The 21,603-nt window shown below is 38.8% G+C and overlaps 1 protein-coding gene across 3 annotated transcripts in view; it reads left to right on the top strand.

Annotated features, from left to right (window-relative positions):
- The first annotated feature begins 721 nt into the window (after nucleotides 1–721).
- TBCE (tubulin folding cofactor E) overlaps nucleotides 722–21,603 on the top strand; it is a 66,422-nt gene continuing 45,540 nt past the window's right edge. Inside the window, exons 1-2 of one of the 3 annotated variants that reach the window (XM_023549296.2) lie at nucleotides 761–821; nucleotides 4,063–4,089. The gene's annotated coding sequence lies outside the window, so the exon portion shown is untranslated. Of the gene's footprint in view, nucleotides 822–863; nucleotides 4,090–21,603 lie in introns of those variants that run through there. The other 2 variants (XM_064276692.1, XM_064276693.1) reach the window with 2 other exon arrangements.

The raw sequence follows: 21,603 nt of genomic DNA on the forward strand, positions 1-21,603 counted from the left end.
AGCCTCCATGGCTCCAGAAAGTCTGGAGCCCATGAGAACTTGAAATTCTGCTCTATATTCTTCCCTTTTAATAAAGATTCTTCTATAGAATCTTTGATCAAAATGTTCAAAAATGGTAACCAAGCACCACCCAGTTCTACTAGCCCCATGGAAAGGGAGGCAGTTGTTCAAGGAGGTAATTAGCCACACATTCCATTTCCTCCTCCTATTCCTGACTCTTCTTCCTCTGTTGCTGGGGGCAATAGAGACCAATTGTTATGGCTCATAATGGCTGCTTGGAAGCTTTTAAAACCCCAGGCACTATGCAGAAACCTGAAGTAGAACAGAAGCAACACACACTTTTAGGCCAATTAACTGGGTGGCCCATGAAACTATGACCCTAAGCCTCCAAATCAAGGAACCAAATCTATGAGGTGTTTGGCTATACAGAACAGCTTTAGCTGCTACCCTTATCTTATTACTTAGTTGTTCCCTGCGTGGGAAACTCTTAATAAACATGCTACTAAATCTAATACAGCACTTTTGACTGGCTTCCGTGGTAGCACGCAAACTGCGCCTTCACTGGGTTGGTCTATCATCCCAGGTTTCTGGGGTCTCCTTAGGCAGCAAAAGCCCTTGCTGGGTTTGGTTGGTCAGACCTAGCCTCGGACTACCAATCGTCACTGAGATTAACATCCAAGCAGTAGCCGCCCATCGCTCACGCTCCGGAGGCGGGAATTGCCATGTTCCTAAAGAAGCACTTCCGGGCAGAGCCGGAAGCTTTGCTGCGGAACAGCGCGCGTGAGGTTTGGTTTCTCAGACCACCGGGCCACCCGGAGCAGGTGAGCTTGCGAGCATCTGAGAGCTGAGGTAGCCTCGCGTATTTGTCTAGCCCCTGGGCGGTGCCTCACCCTGGAGCGCACTTTGTCTTTTTTGTTTTCTAAAACCTCAGGTTGCCGGAGCCGGATGTTGCCTGATCCCGGCTGCAGTGCCTGCCGGAAGGGAGTACGCATGTGCGGGCCCGGGGCGTGGGCGGGGGGCGGGGTTGCCAGAACCGCCCGGCACTTCATGGAAAAACCCCGTTTAGGAGAAGCCAAACGTTTTCGTTTCTTCCTAAAGCTGCTCACGGGGTCTAGCTGTGTCACTTTGGAAGAGGCTTTAAATGTTTTTACCGGAGGTGGAATTGGCGGAGGCGACCAACGACTTTATTTAATGTCGTCTTAGGTTTTTTTTGGATGAATATTCCATTCTCCCCAAATCAATTAATTTTAATAGCTTGTATTATTAAATTAAGAACAATAATTTGATGAAGGAGCAATAATGTTAAGTAGGTGGAGAACACTTAAAATAAAAATTTTCCGTAGTGTTTTCTACCGACAGGGCATTGGTCTGATGTTATGTGGGTGGATCCAAATGACAGGGAGACATCCGTGGTACCTCCCAAGGGACCAGTGCAGTCGGGGAGACAGAGTTAGCAGATGCCAAACTGTTAGCGAAATACAGAGCTTGTCGAGATTGAGATAGGGAAGGGCATCTCTCTTGTCAGACATTAATATAGTCATGGTGGCTGTCTTTTGATATCTGTCTCATAACTTCATTTTTTCACTGTTAACGTTTATAAATGTACCCTCATAATTTCTATGTGCTTGTTTTGAATAGTGTATAGCTGGGGATTTTTTTTTTTTTTTAATCCAAGCTGATAATCTCTGCCTCTTGATTGGGAGGAGAATGATTATATTTACATCCATTGTCCCTACTGAGATAGTTGTTAAGACCAAACCTTTGGAGTAATTGCTGACTCATCTCTTAACACTGCACATGTGGACCCCACCTTTAAAATACAGTTTCTAGACTCGGAAATACTTCTCATTCCCTTCACTTTTCCGAGTTACATTCCTCTGTCCTGAGTTTTTGTAGTAACTGCTTATAACTAGCCTCTCTCTGCTTTTCTCCTTTTTCATCTTTCAGTCTTTTTGAAGCACAGCTTCCAGAGTGATCCTCCAAAAGTGTAAATCAGTCATTTTCCCTCAAAAAATGATCTGGCCCTGCTTCACCTCTGCTCTCATTTTATTAATCTCCTGTTTGCTCTACCAGATGGCTTCTTCAAGCACATTCTAGCCTCAGGATATTTGCACTTGCTCTTCATGGAAGGGAAACCCCAGTGGTGTGGTGGTTAAGTGCTATAGCTGCTGTAACCAAAAGGTTGGCAGTTGGAATCAACCAGACGGCCCTTGGAAACTCTATGGGGCAGTTCTACTCTGGCCTATAGGATTGCTGTGAGTCGGTTTCGACTCCACAGGAACGGGTTTGGGTTTTTTTTTTGGTTCTTGGAAGGAGTCCTGGTGGTGCAGTGGTTAAAAGCAATCCACTGCTAACGAAAAGGTTGGTGGTTCAGAACCACCAGCATGTAGCTCATCGGGAGAAAGATGTGGCAATCTGCTTCCGTAGAGATTTATAGCCTTGTTTCCAACACTGTGGTGTCGCTATGACTCAGAATTGACTCCTCAGCAGTGTGTTTTGGTTTGGTTCCTGGAAGGCTCTCCCCTATATTTTAATGCCTAACTCCCTTGTCTTTGAATAGCACCTTCTTAGGCTTCTCTGACTCTCTTTTTATCCTTAGATACATTGCACTCAATATTGTGCTTATTTAACATTTGACCTGCTATGTAATTTATTCATTTATCTGGTTTATTATGTTTCCTCCACTAGGACAGAAGCTGTCCCCAGTGCCTAAAACAGTGTCTGACGTTTAGTATGCATTCTGTAAGGTAAATTAAGGAGCCCTGGTGGCGCGGTGGTTAAGAAGTACAGTGAGCTACAGCTGTTAACCAGAAGGTCGGCAGTTCGAATCCACCAGCTGCTCTTTGGAAACCCTGTGGGGCAGTTGTACTCTGTCCTATAGAGTCGCTATGAGTCGGAATGACTCTATAGCAGTGGGTTTTTTTTTTTTTTTTTTTGTAATAGAGCCGCTATAAGTTGGAATGAATCGACTGCAACAAGTTTGCTTTTTGGCTATAAAGTTGAATGAATTTTTTTTGGCATTTTCTACCATCTTACACTTTCTATGATTTTTTTTTTTTTCCTTCTCCTCCCTTCTTGCTCTTTAAAAATGTTTTTAAAAGTTTGCTTTTTTGTTGATTCTTTTCCCTTTCTGCTTGTTCGGAAACTGTGTTACTCTATATCCTCTTATTTCTGTTCTTATAGTGGTTAACCTTTTAATTTTACAGTGCTTACTTAATTGGTTCTAATCGGAGTCTTAAACCTGCAGCACAGTGCATATATTTTACCTTTAAGCTGGTGATTTTATAGAGGCTTCCTTGATCATCTCATTACTTATTTCTATAGTATGTGATTGTTCAACAATAAAACTAGCAGTTGTTACTATTTTCTGGTGGTTTTGATTTTTTCCTTTGTTTAAGTCAACTCAACATACATTTTAATAGAATATCAAGCATTTAGCACTTCAAGATTTATAGAAGTATATGATGCTTTTCTACCTCAGCATCTTGCTACCAATATGTACAGGAGATACAGTTAGAAAACAATGTGAGGAGATAAATTAAGTGTGAAATGAATAATATCCAGAAAGGAGTTAGGGACTACCAGAAAGGGGGATACACTTTTGAAAGACCTGGTGGTATTTGAATATGTGTAGAAAAGGGCACAAACTTATAGCATCATCTTTTAACTTTTATTCTCTTTCTTATAGTTTTGTCATAAAAACTGGGTTTGATGTAGATTTAGGTCATTGGTTGTAGACAGAAGACATGCTATAGCCTCTGCAGATCTGCCTAACGCTTTTTGGAGGAGCTACTAAACACGATGTGAGATAATTCAGTACTGTGAGTATTAGGTACAACTTAGATACAGGCCTTGACCTTGGGCATGAAGTGAATAAAAGGACAACAAACAGATTTGTTTAAAATTGGGCTAAATAGCTGGAAATTGGTTCTTTTTGGGTGGCAATTAAAAAGCAAAATGACATTTTTTCCCTTTAATGTTTAAAGCGATTTCCCTGTTTGTTTATTTAGTTTCCCAACTGAACCTCCAAGTTGATGGAAACCCTCTTACATTTCCCTACAGGTAGTCCCTGATGTAACCACATTTGAGGTAGGAGGAATCACACTTATGACTGTTTCTGTTTTTTTTTCGGTACATCTTATTGTTAGTAATATGTACTATATACAGTGTTGCAGCCTGTAATTTGCTGATGTTACTCTCAGATGTTCACTCAGGTGTTCAAAGATCGGATTTATAAAGATACTGATAGTAAAAGGCAATAATAATGAAAACTTAAAGAGGTATTCGGCTTACATCAGAACAGACTTATGATGGAGTTGCTGAATCAGAACCCTCTCATAAGTCAAGGACTACCTGTATTTGGAAAGCTCTTTTAGTTTATTTATAAGCTGCCCATTCCTAACAGCCTAACCATGGCTTCCACATGAAGCCTTCCCTCTTTTTTTCCCCCTCTTTTAACCCTCCCCCCCACTGAACTTGATGCTTGCATTCATAATTTTAGGTCTTAATTTTTTGCTACTAGTTACCTTTCACAGTTAGACTGTAAGTTCCTTTTAAGAGCATGTGTTCTACTTCCTTATGTTCTTTACCATGACAGAAAGGTTAGGGTGTCTAAGGACTCAGAGCTTGTTAGTGGCTGAGTCGGGATTATTGCCTATTCACTGTACCCAGTGTTGTCGAGTTGATTCTGACTTACAGTGACCCTATGGGACAGAGTAGAATTGCTCCACAGGGTTTCCAAGGAGTGGCTGGTGGATTTGAAGTGCCAACCTTTCGGTTAGCAGCCCGGCTCTTAACCACTTCGCCACTAGGGCTCCAGATTTCTGCCTAGAACTCCTAATTCTAACTTAAATGTATTTCCCATTGATGTTGATTCTTCTATTTGATGATACGAAGTCAGTGTATGAATGTACTCACTTCATTCCAGTTATTTTGATACAATTTTAAATAAACATCAGGGAAAGACTTAGGAAAATAACTTTAGATAATAGATTCCATATTGAAAAATCTTTATTTTAATATTAATTAATGAAGTGCCAGTGTTTACAGCTTTCTTGTTGTGAATCAGACATCTTTTTGGATCTCTTGGCTAAAGAATATAGAAAACGTAATTCATACTGGAATCCATACCTACTGTGAGCAGTAGGCTTACTATGATTAAACTTCTCACGTCAGCTACTGTTACTCTGAATGTGTAGCATATATTTTTGGATTTATGGAATATTTTCCTTTAAATATACCCAGTGCCCAGTGCCGTCGAGTCGATTCCGACTCATAGCGACCCTATAGGACAGGGTAGAACTGCCCCATGGGGTTCCCAAGGAGCGCCTGGTAGATTCGAACTGCCAACCCTTTGGTTAGTAGCCATAGCACTTAACCATTACACCACCAGGGTTTCCTTTAAGTATAGAACCTGTAATATTAATGTTAATATTCTCTAATATTAATATTAATAATTACTATTAATGGCTGACATTTATTGACTGCCCTCTATATATTTCTCATTAACTCCCACAACAGCTCTCTGAAGTAGGTGCTGATAGTACTTACATTTTACAGATGAGGAAGCTGAGACACAAGATAAATTATCCAATGTCCCATAGCTACCATGTAGTGGTAGAGGTGGACTTTCTGTTGAGCAGACTGGCTGCACGCCCTGCTCTCTTATTCCTATGTTGCAAGGCTTCTCAGCATTTTCAACATGATGTCCACATAACACTAAATGGGAGCAAATATTACCTAAATTGTTAGTATTTTTCAGGATTCTTTCATTGCAGGAGAAAGAAGCTCAGCTGAAACTGGCATATACAGAAGAAAGAATTTAGTTTTTGATTTAAGTATGAGTCAGAACTGACTCAACGGCAACGGGTTTGTTTTTTAACTGGGATAATCCAGTGCTTTAGGCATAGCTTGATCTCGAGTTAAAATGACATCATTAGGAATTTCTCTTTTCTGCCTCAGCTCTGCTTTCCTTTGTCTTTATTTTCAGGCAAGATTTTTTCCCTCCACATAGTGGCAAAGGTACCTCTCGACTACTCCAGGTTTAAGTGGTCCTTTCATTGTAAGATCTCAGCAAAGAGATTGAGCTTTTCTTGAAGAGTCCATGTCATTTCCTAAAAGATTGGCTCTGCTTGGGTTAGATCTTCATACATGGATCAGTTGGTGTATACAAGGAAATGAAGGTGATGATGAGGCATCCGATTGGCCATCCTCAGCCAGGTGTTCACTTCTGTGGTGGTGAGTTACAGCCTCAGCAGGCAGGGAAGGTACACTTCACAAAAGGGAGATATGCTGGCTCCCCAAAAAGAAAAAATAAATATTCTCCATTGTCTGATTCAGACTTTAATCTGAGATGGCAACAAGTAGGCAGCTGAAAATCAATGTGAGTAATCAAAAGTATTTATACATTTATTGAACAAATGCTTACTGGGTGTATACTTTGTGCTCATTGGGTATATCGTGTACATGTATAGTGTGAAGGCAGAAAACAGTTAAGAACCGTTTGATCAGTGTAGCTGGTAGCTGGAACTCTTGCTCTTTGTTCAAGGTGACTTTCCGAAGTTAAGATTTTTCTACTCTTAAAAAACAGCACCGTTGCAAAGAAATTGTTAAAGTTTTGAAATAATATTGTGCACACGAGATAAGGAAAATAAAAGCACTTTGTAAAGTGGTATATAATTTAGTTTCAATGATTTGTTGATGCTGGAGACTCACCACTGAATTCCTCTCGTGTCCTCCAATTTCTGTAATTGATTCTTTAGTTAGGATAAAGACCCCTGTAGCAGTCGGAAGCCTGTGAACGCCTTCATAAAATAATGTTTTTTTTTTTTTTTTGTTAACTTTTATTGAGCTTCAAGTGAACGTTTACAAGTCAAGTCAGTCTTTCACATATAAGTTTACATACATCTTACTCCGTACTCCCACTTGCTCTCCCCATAATGAGTCAGCCCTTCCAGTGTCTCCTTTTGTGACAATTTTGCCAGCTTCCAACTCTCTCTATCCTCCCATCCCCCCTCCAGACAGGAGATGCCAACACAATCTCAAGTGTCCACCTGATATCATTAACTCACTCTTCATCAGCATCTCTCTCCCACCCACTGTCCAGTCCCTTTCATGTCTGCTGAGTTGTCTTCGGGGATGGTTCCTGTCCTGTGCCAACAGAAGGTCTGGGGACCATGGCCGCCGGGATTCCTCTAGTCTCAGTCAGACCATTAAGTATGGTCTTTTTATGAGAATTTGGGATCTGCATCCCACTGATCTCCTGCTCCCTCAGGGGTTCTCTGTTGTGCTCCCTGTCAGGGCAGTCATCGATTGTGGCTGGGCACCAACTAGTTCTTCTGGTCTCAGGATGATGTAGGTCTCTAGTTCATGTGGCCCTTTCTGTCTCTTGGGCTCTTAGTTGTCGTGTGACCTTGGTGTTCTTCATTCTCCTTTGCTCCAGGTGGGTTGAGACCAATTGATGCATCTTAAATGGCCGCTTGTTAGCATTTAAGACCCCAGACGCCACATTTCAAAGTGGAATGCAGAATGTTTTCATAATAGAATTATTTTGCCAATTGACTTAGAAGTCCCCTTAAACCATGGTCCCCAAACTCCGGCCCTTGCTCCGCTGACCTTTGAAGCATTCATTTTATCCTGGAAACTTCTTTGCTTTTGGTCCAGTCCAATTGAGCTGACCTTCCATGTATTGAGTGTTGTCTTTCCCTTCACCTAAAGCAGTTCTTATCTACTAATTAATCAATAAAAAACCCTCTCCCTCCCTCCCCGCCTCGTAACCGCAAAAGTATGTGTTCTTCTCAGTTTTTACTATTTCTCAAGATCTTATAATAGTGGTCTTATACAATATTTGTCCTTTTGCCTCTGACTCATTTTGCTCAGCATAATGCCTTCCAGGTTCCTCCATGTTATGAAATGTTTCACAGATTCATCACTGTTCTTTATCGATGCGTAGTATTCCATTGTGTGAATATACCACAATTTATTTACCCATTCATCCGTTGATGGACACCTTGGTTGCTTCCAGCTTTTTGCTATTGTAAACAGAGCTGCAGTAAACATGGGTGTGCATATATCTGTTTGTGTGAAGGCTCTTATTTCTCTAGGGTATATTCCGAGGAGTGGGATTTCTGGGTTGTGTGGTAGTTCTATTTCTAACTGTTTAAGATAATGCCAGACAGATTTCCAAAGTGGTTGTACCATTTTACATTCCCACCAGCAGTGTATAAGAGTTCCAATCTCTCCGCAGCCTCTCCAACATTTATTGTTTTGTGTTTTTTGGATTAATGCCAGCCTTGTTGGAGTGAGATGGAATCTCATCGTAGTTTTAATTTACATTTCTCTAATGGCTAATGGCTAATGATCGAGAGCATTTTCTCATGTATCTGTTAGCTGCCTGAATATCTTCTTTAGTGAAGTGTATGTTCATCTCCTTTGCCCACTTCTTGATTGGGTTGTTTGTCTTTTTGTGGTTGAGTTTTGACAGAATCATGTAGATTTTAGAGATCAGGTGCTGGTCGGAGATGTCATAGCTGAAAATTTTTTCCCAGTCTGTAGGTGGTCTTTTTACTCTTTTGGTGAAGTCTTTAGATGAGCATAGGTGTTTGATTTTTAGGAGCTCCCAGTGATCGGGTTTCTCTTCGTCATTTTTGGTAATGTTTTGTATTCTGTTTATGCCTTGTATTAGGGCTCCTAAGGTTGTCCCTATTTTTTCTTCCATGATCTTTATCGTTTTAGTCTTTATGTTTAGGTCTTTGATCCATTTGGAGTTATTTTTTGTGCATGGTGTGAGGTATGGGTCCTGTTTCATTCTTTTGCAAATGGATATCCAGTTATGTCAGCACCATTTGTTAAAAAGACTATCTTTTCCCCAATTAACTGACACTGGTCCTTTGTCAAATATCAGCTGCTCATACGTGTATGGATTTATATCTGGGTTCTCAATTCTGTTCCATTGGTCTATGTGCCTGTTGTTGTACCAGTACCAGGTAAAATAATGTTTTTAAGTATAAAAAAATAAAATACGTAGGATTTCAAAGGAAACTAGTTATGCGAAATAGTTATAAAAATATTTTTTAATTGTAATACAGTATGCATGTTTCTTTATTAAAACTTTAAATAACGATCTAATGGTAGGTCTAAGAGTAATTTTGAACTAGTGATGAATGTAAAGTGTATTTTGAGATAGCTACAACAGCTGTAATGTGATATAAAAATATATGTGCTTTCTAATGATGTCAGAGTCACAGGTGCTGCTGATGCAACTGGGAGTGTTTTTCTTCTATGTTCATAATTTAAGAAATGCTAAACTTCAGTGAGAGATTAGTGAGACTCTTCATAGAGAAAATACCTTCAGGGTCCGTAGACTTAAGGTAAAAAAACCCCTGCCTTAATTCTTGATAATGAAATCCTGTTCCACTCTTGTTAGTTACCCTTCTCAAGACCCAGAGCCCTATCCCTGAGCCCTAGTCTCATGATCTGCACTTTCTTTAACCAGGCTTCCTAAAAGCAGCCTTTGGGTTTCTGAGAAAAACCTCCTTGAACTAACCATCATTGTGCCCTTTCTACTTTTTGAGGGGAGCCGTCTATGTTTTCTTGAATGCCTTGATGCAGCTATTGACCTTGCCCTCCTTCCAGTCTGGAGGTCATGACTTAACTACTAAGATATATGCCCTCTTGTCTTTTATTCCTAATAAGTATATATAATAACCCAGGTCCTGAACCATCCCTTCATTCCTGGTCTTCCTGGGAATGGGAAGTACTCGTTCTAAAGTATTCTGCTTCTGATAGGAATTGGGAAAAACAGTTTTCAGCAGGAGTCAAGAAAACATGATTGAGAAGAATGGATACTAAAATTTTATAAAGAAGGAAAAAATTGCTTGTGAAACTATGGAATTGGATGCTATTGAGAACAAAGTATGATAGCGAGATAACAAAAGTAGTGAAAGAGACACCTAAAAGATTTCAGAAAGAGATACTGTACAAAAGCACAGGAATTGAACTTGTGGTCTTGAGTGTCCTTTCATTTCAGGAAGATATGTGCATTGCCATGAATATCACTGCACTTGCCTGGAAAAGGCTCATCATTGGAATGGTAATACATGTTTTTGTTCAAAACAATCTAGTATAATATGTGAGAGATGAGTAATGTGGATCAGGAATATATATACTTGTTTGGAGCTGAGAGTACAGTAGTGGTATGAGAGTGGAAAGCAAGTAAGTGAGAATAAAAGGAATAAGAAATAGAAGATCTCTGTAGATTATGCTACATATCATTTGGTAAGAAGGAGAATAGGCTGGCTCTTGGCTCATAGCGGATTATAAAACCGGCACAAAAATAAGATAGAGTTGTGATGGAAGATTTCAACTCTTAAATTCTGCTAGGACGCCCATTTTTTCCAAGGACAAAGACCTGATAATTTTTTTTTTTTTTTTTTACTGGTGGCTCTAATTTTTTTTAATGTTGCTGAAGGTGGTGTGTGAATTGGGACTGAGATACAGTTTAAGAAATGACAACAGAGATCTTGAGATGCCATTAGCTATAGCAACAATTTTGAGATATCCATCTTCTTGGCTAGTTGTACCAATTTTTTTTTATATTAAAATATAATTTTTGAACTATTTTGTGTGGATTGCAATATGGAATAACATTCATTTTTTTATTCCTAGTGTCAGTCCGAGAGAACGTTGCTCAACTTGTTTTATTATAAAATTTTTGTTTGTTATTACAGGTACTTCTTTTTGCAATATATATAAACCAACTCTTGGCAAAATTATGAAGCTAGCAAAGTTTGTCTTTGGAACTCCCTCCCCTTCACTGGCTTTTTTTCTTGATTCCCTTTTATCCCCTTGATGGCCTATGCCTTACTTTTTCATCCCTTCCAGATTTCCAGGGCTCTCAAATTTTCTTCTGTCCCAGTGCTGTCAAATCTTGCTTCAGGAAGAGTATGAGGCAGTGCTCTATCACAAAGTGAAAATGCCTGATGGCAGCTCCATTAGCCATTATTAGAAGGGGTCCTGACTCTCCACCTGAACTTTTTGGTGTCTGCCAGTTGGGGGTTGGGGTGGAGGCACTGGTGGGATGGGATGGTGGTAATTTGTTTTCTTCTTTTTTTTTTTTATTAACTTTTATTGAGCTTCAAGTGAACGTTTACAAATCAAGTCAGACTGTCACATATAAGTTTATATACACCTTATTCCGTTCTCCCACTTGCTCTCCCCCTAATGAGTCAGCCCTTCCAGTCTCTCCTTTCGTGACAATTTTGCCAGCTTCCCACTCTCTCTATCCTCCCATCCCCCCTCCAGACAGGAGAAGCCAACACAGTCTCAAGTGTCCACCTGATATCATTAACTCACTCTTCATCAGCATCTCTCTCCTACCCACTGTCCAGTCCCTTTCATGTCTGCTGAGTTGTCTTCGGGAATGGTTCCTGTCCTGTGCCGACAGAAGGTCTGGGGACCATGGCCGCCGGGATTCCTCTAGTCTCAGTCAGACCATTAAGTATGGTCTTTTTATGAGAATTTGGGATCTGCATCCCACTGATCTCCTGCTCCCTCAGGGGTTCTCTGTTGTGCTCCCTGTCAGGGCAGTCATCGGTTGTAGCTGGGCACCATCTAGTTCTTCTGGTCTCAGGATGATGTAAGTCTCTAGTTCATGTGGCCCTTTCTGTCTCTTGGGCTCTTAGTTGTCGTGTGACCTTGGTGTTCTTCATTCTCCTTTGCTCCAGGTGGGTTGAGACCAATTGATGCATCTTAGATGGCCGCTTGTTAGCATTTAAGACCCCAGACGCCACATTTCAAAGTGGGGTGCAGAATGTTTTCATAATAGAATTATTTTGCCAATTGACTTAGAAGTCCCCTTAAGCCATAGTCCCCAAACCCCTGCCCTTGCTCCGCTGACCTTTGAAGTATTCATTTTATCCTGGAAACTTCTTTGCTTTTGGTCCAGTCCAGTCCAGTTGAGCTGACCTTCCATGTATTGAGTATTGTCCTTCCCTTCACCTAAAGCAGTTCTTATCTACTAATTAATCAGTAAAAAACCCTCTCCCACCTTCCCTCCCTCCCCTCCTCTTAACCACAAAAGAATGTGTTCTTCTCAGTTTATACTATTTCTCAAGGACCTGATAATTGTTTTGTTGATTTTGTAAATTGCTTGAAAGTAAGGAGAGGCAGGATTCCCTCGGTTTGAATTCTCATCAACAAGGAAGAAGTATAGGTGAAGTGAGAGAGCTTTAAGTACCGTGGGAAAAGAAACGTCCCTATTTTTGAGATTTTTTTCCCCAAATGAGTAAAATGTTAAATATAATCAAACTGCTACCTTGGGCATTAAAAAAAACCAAACCAGTTGCCCTCGAGTCGATGCTGACTCATAGTGACCCACTAGGACAGAGTAGAACTGCCTCATAGGGTTTCCAAGGAGCAACTGGTGGACTTGAACTGCCAACCTTTTGGTTAGCAGCCATAGCTCTTAATTACATTAGGAAAGTACGTTTTGAAAAATGGGGAAGAAATACCATTATTTTATGGTTCTGTATCCCAGAATCAAAGAGCTAAGGCAAATCAAACCTCTACAAAATCTAAAATACTGGAAATTAAATTTAAAATAATTTTATTTGAATAATTATGTAGTTGTCTCATAGTTAAGACCAAATAGAAAACAGTTTAGATTTTAAAAATAAATTGATAAGAAAAAGATCAATAAACAGATAGAACAATGGGCAAATCATGTGAACATATAATTCACAGAAGAGGAAATACAAATGAATAGATGCTCAGCTTCCGCCATAAAAGGAAAATGAGATACCATATTTTACTTACTGGATTGACAAGTAACCAAAACCTTATAAAGGCAAGGTTGTGAGGATACAGGGACTTACACACTGCTGGTGGAACTGTAAATTGGTAAGGCAGTATAAAGGGCATTAGTTATCAAAATGAAAAGTGCATGTACCCTTTGACTCAGCAACCCTGTTTTGGGAATGTTTCCTAGAGACATTTTTGCACCACTGTAGAGAGAAATACACAAACTTAATTCATGCAGTGTTTACACCAGCAAAAACCTGAGAGTGACCTAAAAGTCCATCTGTTTGAGGACTGGATAAATTATGATATATTTGTGCAAATACTATGCAACCATAAAAACAAAAAACTCTTGACATGGTTGTGGACAAATCTCTAGGCTATATTACTGAGTGAAAACGTAAGGAATTGAACCACATATGTAGTATGCTATTTGTGGTAAGAAAGGGAAAATATATTTGCTTGTGTATGCATAAAATATATTTGCAAGTATATATAAGATCCTAATAAAAGTGTTGCCAGTAGGAAGAGATAATGAAGTAGAACAGAAATTATTTTTTAAATTGTAATAAAATTGTTTACATGTTGAGGAAAATTGAAAGGGCACGAAGTAAAAATCATTTTTTAGGATAAGATAATTATAGTGAAATTTAAACAGTTTTATGATCAGAAAGTGGTAGTAACTAAAAAATGGCTTTGGCGTTTGTCTTAATAGTAAGCAACTGTCTTTCCCATGAAAAGGAGGAAGGTGAATGTAATGTTGGGCTATGTTATTAGAAGAATGGTATTTAGACTATTGTACTCCTGCTCAGAGCAGGTCACATTTGAATATGGTTTTCATGTCTAGATATCATATTTTAAGATAGGGAGTTTTAAGGAAGGGAATTGGTAAATGAATTATGGGGAGAATTTGGAATTTACGTGAGGATGGTTTAAGGAGCTGGGAATGTGAAGAGTTTTGGGAGAAGAGGGGAGAGAAAGAACAGTGACATGACAGGGACCTTCAGATATTTAAACATCAGCCAGAAAAGGGAATAGATTGATTTTCTGTAGCTGCAGAGGGCAGTATTAAGATTTGTAGGTGGAAATGATAAGGAAGTAGGTTTCATTTCTTTTTAAAGACAACAAGTAGAGTCACCCCACAACTAAATGGACTATTTTCATTAGTGAGCATGTGTATTTGAATAAAGGGCACTCCATCTTGAACCAAGGCTTAGTCAGCACCTAGATGATGCCAACCAAACAACAGTGAGAATCAAATGATTAGAAGAGAGCCCAGTGCAGGCAATTAGAGAAAAACCCACTAGGTGAGCAGCTCACTAAAGGACAGTTTGATTGTACACTAAAGTGGGGAGGGAGGGAACCTTGAGTGATCAAAGTGGTGGTAGTAGCAACTGGGTGGGCCAGTAACTAGCATCGATTAGCTCTTACAGTAGGAAACAGAGACCCATTGGGCGACTGGCCAGAGGAAGGGAGTAAAGGCTTTGGATCCAGACGTAGGTCAGCAAGAAAGGGATACAGTTTCTGGATCTTCACAGAGGATTGCAGTATCAAGGAACAAGTTAGCAGAAGAATTAAGTGACTAGACAGGTACATCAAAAATGTTGACTTGCTGTGAAGCCAATTGATCACTTACCTTGGATGCCTTATGCCTAATGATCCAATTGGTCCTACGGGTATAGAATGTAGGTGAAGATGAAAAGAATTGTTACTAAAGATCAAATAGGATCAAGCATGTGAAGGAACTTTTATAATTCATGAATTGCCTGTAAATGTTAAAGTAATAATGAGAATGGCTTCCTAGTTTCTGCTGTTGGGCAACCTGATTTCCCTACTCACCAGTTGACCACTGTCTTGGCTCCTCTCACCAAGTCATTCCTACTGTTAACTTGATCTGCTTGTACCCTAGTGTTGAGCACCAGCCAGAGCTTCAGACTGATTGGAGGACTTGGCTGTGAGTTTCTAGGCTTAGGTAACACCCCTACATTCTAGTTCATGGAACCAAAATTCTATCTAGTACGCCTTGTAGAATGGAGTTATATGTACATGGATCTTGTTAGTTTCTCAGTGACTAGAAATCTGCATCTGAACACAAGCTTGTTAGTAGGGCCCCGCCTGTTGGCCAGAACTCTAAGCTGCTGCCCTCTATACTAGCCTGGAGATCTTAACCGTAAATCATCTAAACTATTTTGACCTTTCTCACCAAGTTTAGGCTTGGGGATGATTTCTCTTTTGCTTTTCACTCCTACCAGGCAGGTTTAGATCTAGATCCTAGCCCCTTCCCGGCACCCTGTCCACCATATTTAAACAGACAAAATTTAGCCTTATTTTGAAATAAGATCCTTCTAAAAAGAATTGGAGTAATGTTTTTAACAAGAGACTGGTGGACCTGATTGAGAGGACCCAATACTGAAATATGATAGGAGATAAAAATAAATAAATAAAAATGCTCGGATTTTGTAATGTGGAAACAACAGGTCAAATGTGACATAAGAAAGAAGAACTCCAGTAATACAGGAAATGTCTGTCACTCCTTAAGGAAAGATGACATAAAGGTAGAGAAGAATACTACAGGCCTTAGGTATCCATATATTAATGGGGTTTATGAGTAATCAGTAAGATATCAATAACAGTGTATGGTTTTCTTATATTGTACACATATGGGAATATTGTTAAAACAGAAAAGTACTTTGTTCAATAGTCTTGTAACTTTTAGTCATTTAAAATCGTTGAGCTGGATTATAGTAGAAACTGAGTTTTCTTTAGACAAAAATGAGGGTATGGCTAGAAACCATATTTGTGCTAGCAAAAAACTCAAGGTAAGCCCTTTTCTTATAGGGTCTCTCTGTAACCTCTGATACTGTTGCTCCATTTTTTCTTTAACTCTACCCTCTTGGTTTCTAAGGTTTTTTTTTTTTCCTTCTTAGTTTTTCTGCTTCCAAATCCTCCTCCTCAGGAATTTTTCTCCTCCAACTCCTTGCGGATTTCGTCCCTCTCCCTTTTAAATATTATATTTCGCCAGGATTTTCTCACTGATACTCTTTTCTTTCCTCTTGATTTCATCCGCTCTTATAGTATCAGTTATAAACTGTATGCTGATAACTCCCAAATACACACTTCTAGTTCAAAGATGCCTTTTGAGCTGAACACCCATCTCCATCATGACATTCTGTAGGCAACTCAAACTTAAACCTCCTCTTTTGTTACTCATTTCAGTGTTTGGCACCACCATCTACCTGAATAAGAAAATTGAACATCCTTCTAGTTTTGTATTTTTTTAATTACTTCTATCCAATTAATCACTAAATCCTGTTGATTCTAGCTCTTAACTTTCTCTAAAATTCATCCCTTTCTCTTAGTTCTAACTGCCACTGGACTGTAAGCTTCTGAGGCAGAGCTCATACATGTATGGTTTACAGCTGTGTAAGTTCTCCCACCATAGTAGCATGTCATAGGTGCTCAATTAATATGTGTTGAATGAATGGATGGAAGCCATTGCTTTGGCTCAGGCTCTTATTTCACCTGGATTATTTTCCTAACTGCTTACTCTGCCTCTTACTTCAATATATCCTCCACACTGCCACTAGAATGATGCATCTAATATATAATTAAAAAAAAATCTGTAAATATATTTCCAAAAGAAAAGGGCTTTAAAAATCATAATCGTAGTACTATTACCATGACTAAAAAATTAAGTTATTCTTTAATATCATTAAATATCCTGTTAGTGTTCAAATTTTTCAAATTTCTTAAAATTTTTTTGTTTTTTTATAATTTTTATTGTGTCTTAAGTGAAAGTTTATTTCTTGTAATTTTTAAAAAATTATTTACAGTTTTTTCAATTAGAATCCACACGAAGTCCACATGTTGTCTTCGGTTGACTTGTCTCTTAAGTTTCTTTTAACCTTTTTGTTCTTCTGTTTGCATTTAATTTGCTGGAGAAACTGACTTGTTTATTCTGTGGTTTCCCAGAGTTTGGAATTTGGCTGACCACATACTGGTTGTGTCATTTAACATGTTCTTCAGTCCTCTGTGACAGGGGAATTGAATGTAGTTGTCATTCCTATTTAGATACCTTTTCTCTCTAGTTCATTTTAAGACCTTTTCTTTATTTTCAGGATTCTTTGTTTTCACTAGAGTTAAAATTTTACTTTATTGTTCATTTTATGTGTTGCTTCCTTTATCTATGGATTTATGTTTTTCCATAAACCCTTCCTCAGGAGAGAACAATGCCCATATTGCCCGTCTTTTTCCTTTTCTCTATCACTTTTATTTCCGTTCCTTTTTTTTTCTTTCTTTTTTCATTGTGCTTTAAGTGAAAGTTTACAGTTCAAGTTAGTTTCTCATACAAAAATTTTTACACACATTGTCATGTGACCCTGGTTGCTTTCCCTGTAACGTAACAGCACACTCCTCCTTTTCACCCTGGATTTCCCGTGTCCATTCAAACAGCTCCTGTCCTTTTCTGCCTTCTCATCTTGCCTCCGGACAGGAGCTGCGCATTTAGTCTCAGGTATCTACTTGTGCTAAGAAGCATACTCCTCACAAGTATCATGTCTTATAATCCAGTCTATTCTTTGTCTGAAGAGTTGTCTTCGGGAATGGTTTTAGTCGTGGGCTAACAGAGAGTCTATATAAATGGCCTTTATTATGTTGTGGAATTTCCCTTCTATTCCTGTTTTGCTGAGAATTTTTATCATGAATGGGTGTTGGACTTTGTCAAATGCCTTTTCTGCATCAATTGATGAGATCATTTGGCTCTTTTGTTTTATTTATGTGATAGATTACATCGACTGTTTTTCTAAATTTGAACCATCCCTGCATACCTGGTACAAATCCCACGTGGTCATGGTGAATTATTATTTTGATATGTTGTTGAATTCTATTGGCTAGAATTTTGTTGAGAATTTTTGCGTTCATTTTGGTGAAGGATATAGGTCTGTAATTTTCTTTTTTTTGTGGTGTCTTTACCTGGTTTTGGTATCAGGAAATTCTGGCTTCATAGAATGAGTTTGGGAGTATTCCATCCTTCGCTCTGCTCTGAAATAGCTTTACTAGTAGTGGTATTAACTCTTCTCTGAAAACTTGGTAGAATTCTCCAGTGAAGCTGTCAGAGCCAGGGCCTGTTTTTGTTGGGAGTTTTTTAATTACCTTTTTAATGTCTTCTTTTGTTATAGGTTTGTTTAGTTGTTCTACCTCTGTTTGTGTTAGCTGAGGTGGGTAGTATGTTTATTTGTTCGTATTGTAGGGTTAATGTTTTGTTTTGGTCTGTTCTTCATTTTGAATGTGTGCATTTATTGCTATAAACTGACCTCTGAGCACTGCTTTCTTTTTTTTAATTTTTTTTCTGCTTTAAGTGAAAGTTTACAAATCAAGTCAGTCTCTCATACAAAAACTTATACACACCTTGCTATGTAACCCTAGCTGCTCACCCACTAATGTGACAGCACACTCCCCTCCAGCATGTATTCCCCGTGTCCATTCAACCAGCTCCTGTCCCCCTCTGCCTTCTCATCTCGCCTCTAGACAGGAGCTGCCCACATAGTCTCGGGTATCTACTTGAGCCAAGAAGCTCACTCCTCACTAGTACATTTTCTGTCTTACAGTCAAATCCAATCCCCATCTGAAGAGTGGCTTCAGGAATGGTTCTAGTCTTGGGCTAACCAAGGGCCTAGGGGCCATGACCTCTGGGGTCACTCCAGTCTTAGACTATTATTAAGTCTGGTCTTTTTATGAGAATGTGAGGTCTGCATCCCACTGTTCTCCTGCTCCATCAGGGATTCTCTGTTGTGTTTCCTGTCAGGGCCAGTGATCGGTGATAGCTGGGCACCATCTAGTTCTTACAGTCACAGGCTGATGGAGTCTCTGGCTTATGTGCCCCTTTTTGTCTCTTGAGGTCATATTTACTGTGTGTCTTTGGTGTTCTTAATTCTCCTTTGCTCCAGGTGAGTTGAGACCAATTGATTCATCTTAGATTGCCGCTTGCTGGCGTTTAAGACCCCAGATGCCACTCAGCAAAGTGGGATGCAGAATGTTTTCTTAATACATTTTGTTATGGCAATTGATTTAGATGTCCCCTGAAACCATGGTCCCCAGACTCCCGTCCCTGCTCCCCTGGCCTTTGAAGTGGTTTTTTGTATTCAGGAAACTTCTTTGCTTTTGGTTTAGCTCAGTTGTGAGCACTGCTTTTGCTGTGTTCCAAAGATTCTGGTAGGATGTGTTTTCATTCTCATTTGATTCTGTGAATTTCTCTATTCCATTCTTAATTTCTTCTATAACACAGTAGTTTTTGAGCAAGGTGTTGTTCAGTTTCCATGTGTTTGATTTTTTTCCTTGCCTTTTATATTACTGATTTCTACTTTTATGGCTTTATGGTCAGAAAAGATGTTTTGAAATATATTTCAATGCGTTTGATTCTGTTAAGGCTTGCTTTGTGGCCTAATATGTGAGAATGTTCCCTATACGTTGGAAAAGAGAGTATACCTGACTGTTGTTGGGTGGAGTGTTTTATATATGTCTATGAGGTCAAGTTGGTTGATTGTGGCATTTAGATTTTCATGTCTTTATTGAGCATCTTTGTGGACGTTCTGTCCTTCACCGAATGTGGTGTGTTGAAGTCTCTTACTATTATTGTGGAGCTGTCTGTCTCTCTTTTCAATGCTGTTAAAGTTTGTTTTTTGTATGTTGGTGTCCGGTCGTTGGGTGCATAAATATTTAATATGGTTATATCCTCTTGGTATATTGTCCCTTTAATCATTATATAGTGTCCTTATTCTTTGTGGTGTATTTTACTTTAAAGTCTATTTTGTCAGAGATTAGTATTACCACTCCTGCTCTTTTTTGAGTGTTGTTTGCTTGATATATTTTTTTCCATTCCTTGAGTTTTAGTTCTTGTCTTTAAGTCTAAGGTGTGTCTCTCGTAGGCAGTATATAGATGGTTTGTGTTTTTTTTAATCCATTTTACCACTCTCTGTCTCTTTATTGGTGCATTTATTCCATTTACATTCAGCATAATTTATTGATAGGTATGAGTTTAGTGCTGTCATTTTGATGTCTTTTTCTGAGTGTGTTGACAGTTTCTTTGTTCCACTTAATTTTCTGTGCCGAGCTGTTTTTCTTTATGTATTTTCTTTCCATCTTTTCCACTGATGTTGATTTTAATTTGCTGAGTCTTTATGTTTTTCATTTTGATGTGTAGGATTGTTAGTTTCCTTTGTGGTTACGTTAATATTTACCCCTACTTTTCTATGTTTAAACCAGTCTTTTATTTCTTTATATTGCCTTGACTTTCTCTCTGGATGAAAGTTCTATGACTACATTTTTTAGTCCTTCTTTTTTGTTTTAATGCTGTCGTATTTTACATATTGATGTCTCTATTTTCCTATTTTCAGTGTTTTAGCTTTGGTTTATTTTTGTGCCTTTCCTATGTGGGGTGATATCTGGTTGCTCTGTCTTGTGTTCTAGTCTTGGGTTGTTATCTGATGTTACTGATTTTCTAACCAGAGGACTTCCTTTAGTAGTTCTTGTAATTTTGATTTGGTTTTTGCAAATTCTCTAAGTATCTGTTCATCTGGAAATGTCCTAATTTTACCATCATATTTGAGAGTCAGTTTTGCTGGATATATAATTCTTGACTGGCAATTTTTTTCCTTCAAGGCTTTGTATACATCATCCCATTTCCTCCTTGCCTGCTTGGTTTCTGCTGTAGTCCAACCTCAGTTTTACTGACTCTTCTTTGTAGATGATTTTTTGTTTATCTCTAGCTGCTCTTAAAATTTTCTCTTGTTTATGCTTAGCTTCTCAAAAGTCTTTGGTTTTGGCATATTTGATTGTAGTATGTCTTGGTGACTTTCTTTTGGGGTCTGCCTTGTGTGGGGTTTGATGAACATCTTGGGTAGATATCTTCTCATATTTCACGATACCAGTGAGGTTTTCTGCCAGTAAATCTTGAACAATTTTCTCTGTATTTTCTGTTATCCCTTCTGTTCTGGTACTCCAATCACTCATAGGTTATTGTTCTTGATAGAGTCCCACACAATTCTTAGGTTTTCTTCATTTTTAAAAATTGTTTTATATGATTTTTCCTCAAATAAGTTGGTGTCAAGTGTTTTATGTTCGGTCCCACTAATTCTGACATCCATTGCCTCAGTTTTGCTTATGTGACTTTTTACTGAGTTGTCTAATTCTGAGATTTTGTTGTTAATCTTCTGGATTTCTGTTTGCTGTCTCTCTATGAATTCTTGCAGCCTGTTAAATTTATCAGTATGCTCTTCTATAATCTTCTTAAGTTCCTCTATTGCTTTGTCTGTGTGTGTTCTTGGCTTGTTCTGCGTTTTGTCTGATCTCCTTCCTGATCTCTTGAAGAGTTCTGTATATTAATCTTTTATATTCTGTCTCCAGTAATTCCAAGAAATTCTCTTCCTCTGGAATGTTTCTTGATTTTTTGTTTTGTGAGCTTGCTTAAACCATCATGGTCTGCCTGTTTATTGTGATTTGATATTGACTTGTCTCTGAGCCATCATAATAAGTTATTATTTATTTTATGTTTGCTTACTATATCCTAGTTTCTTATTTTGTTTTGATATGCCAAAATAGGCTGCTCGTGTGAGCTAGTTTGATGATTGGTGCCTTTGAAGCTCTCACGTTCTGTTACCAGGTGGTTAGATATGTTACTAGGTATGTGAGCCCAGGAGTCCGTTAACATTTCTTGTATGGATTCAGCTCAGGTGTTCAGGTAGTCGGTCACCAAGTATGTGGTGCAGGCTCTCACCTACAGTCCGAGATGGGCAGGGGTGATTGGTGTAGGCA

The sequence above is a fragment of the Loxodonta africana genome, chromosome 25 (genome assembly GCF_030014295.1).
Source record: "Loxodonta africana isolate mLoxAfr1 chromosome 25, mLoxAfr1.hap2, whole genome shotgun sequence".
NCBI classification, from domain to species: domain Eukaryota; kingdom Metazoa; phylum Chordata; class Mammalia; order Proboscidea; family Elephantidae; genus Loxodonta; species Loxodonta africana.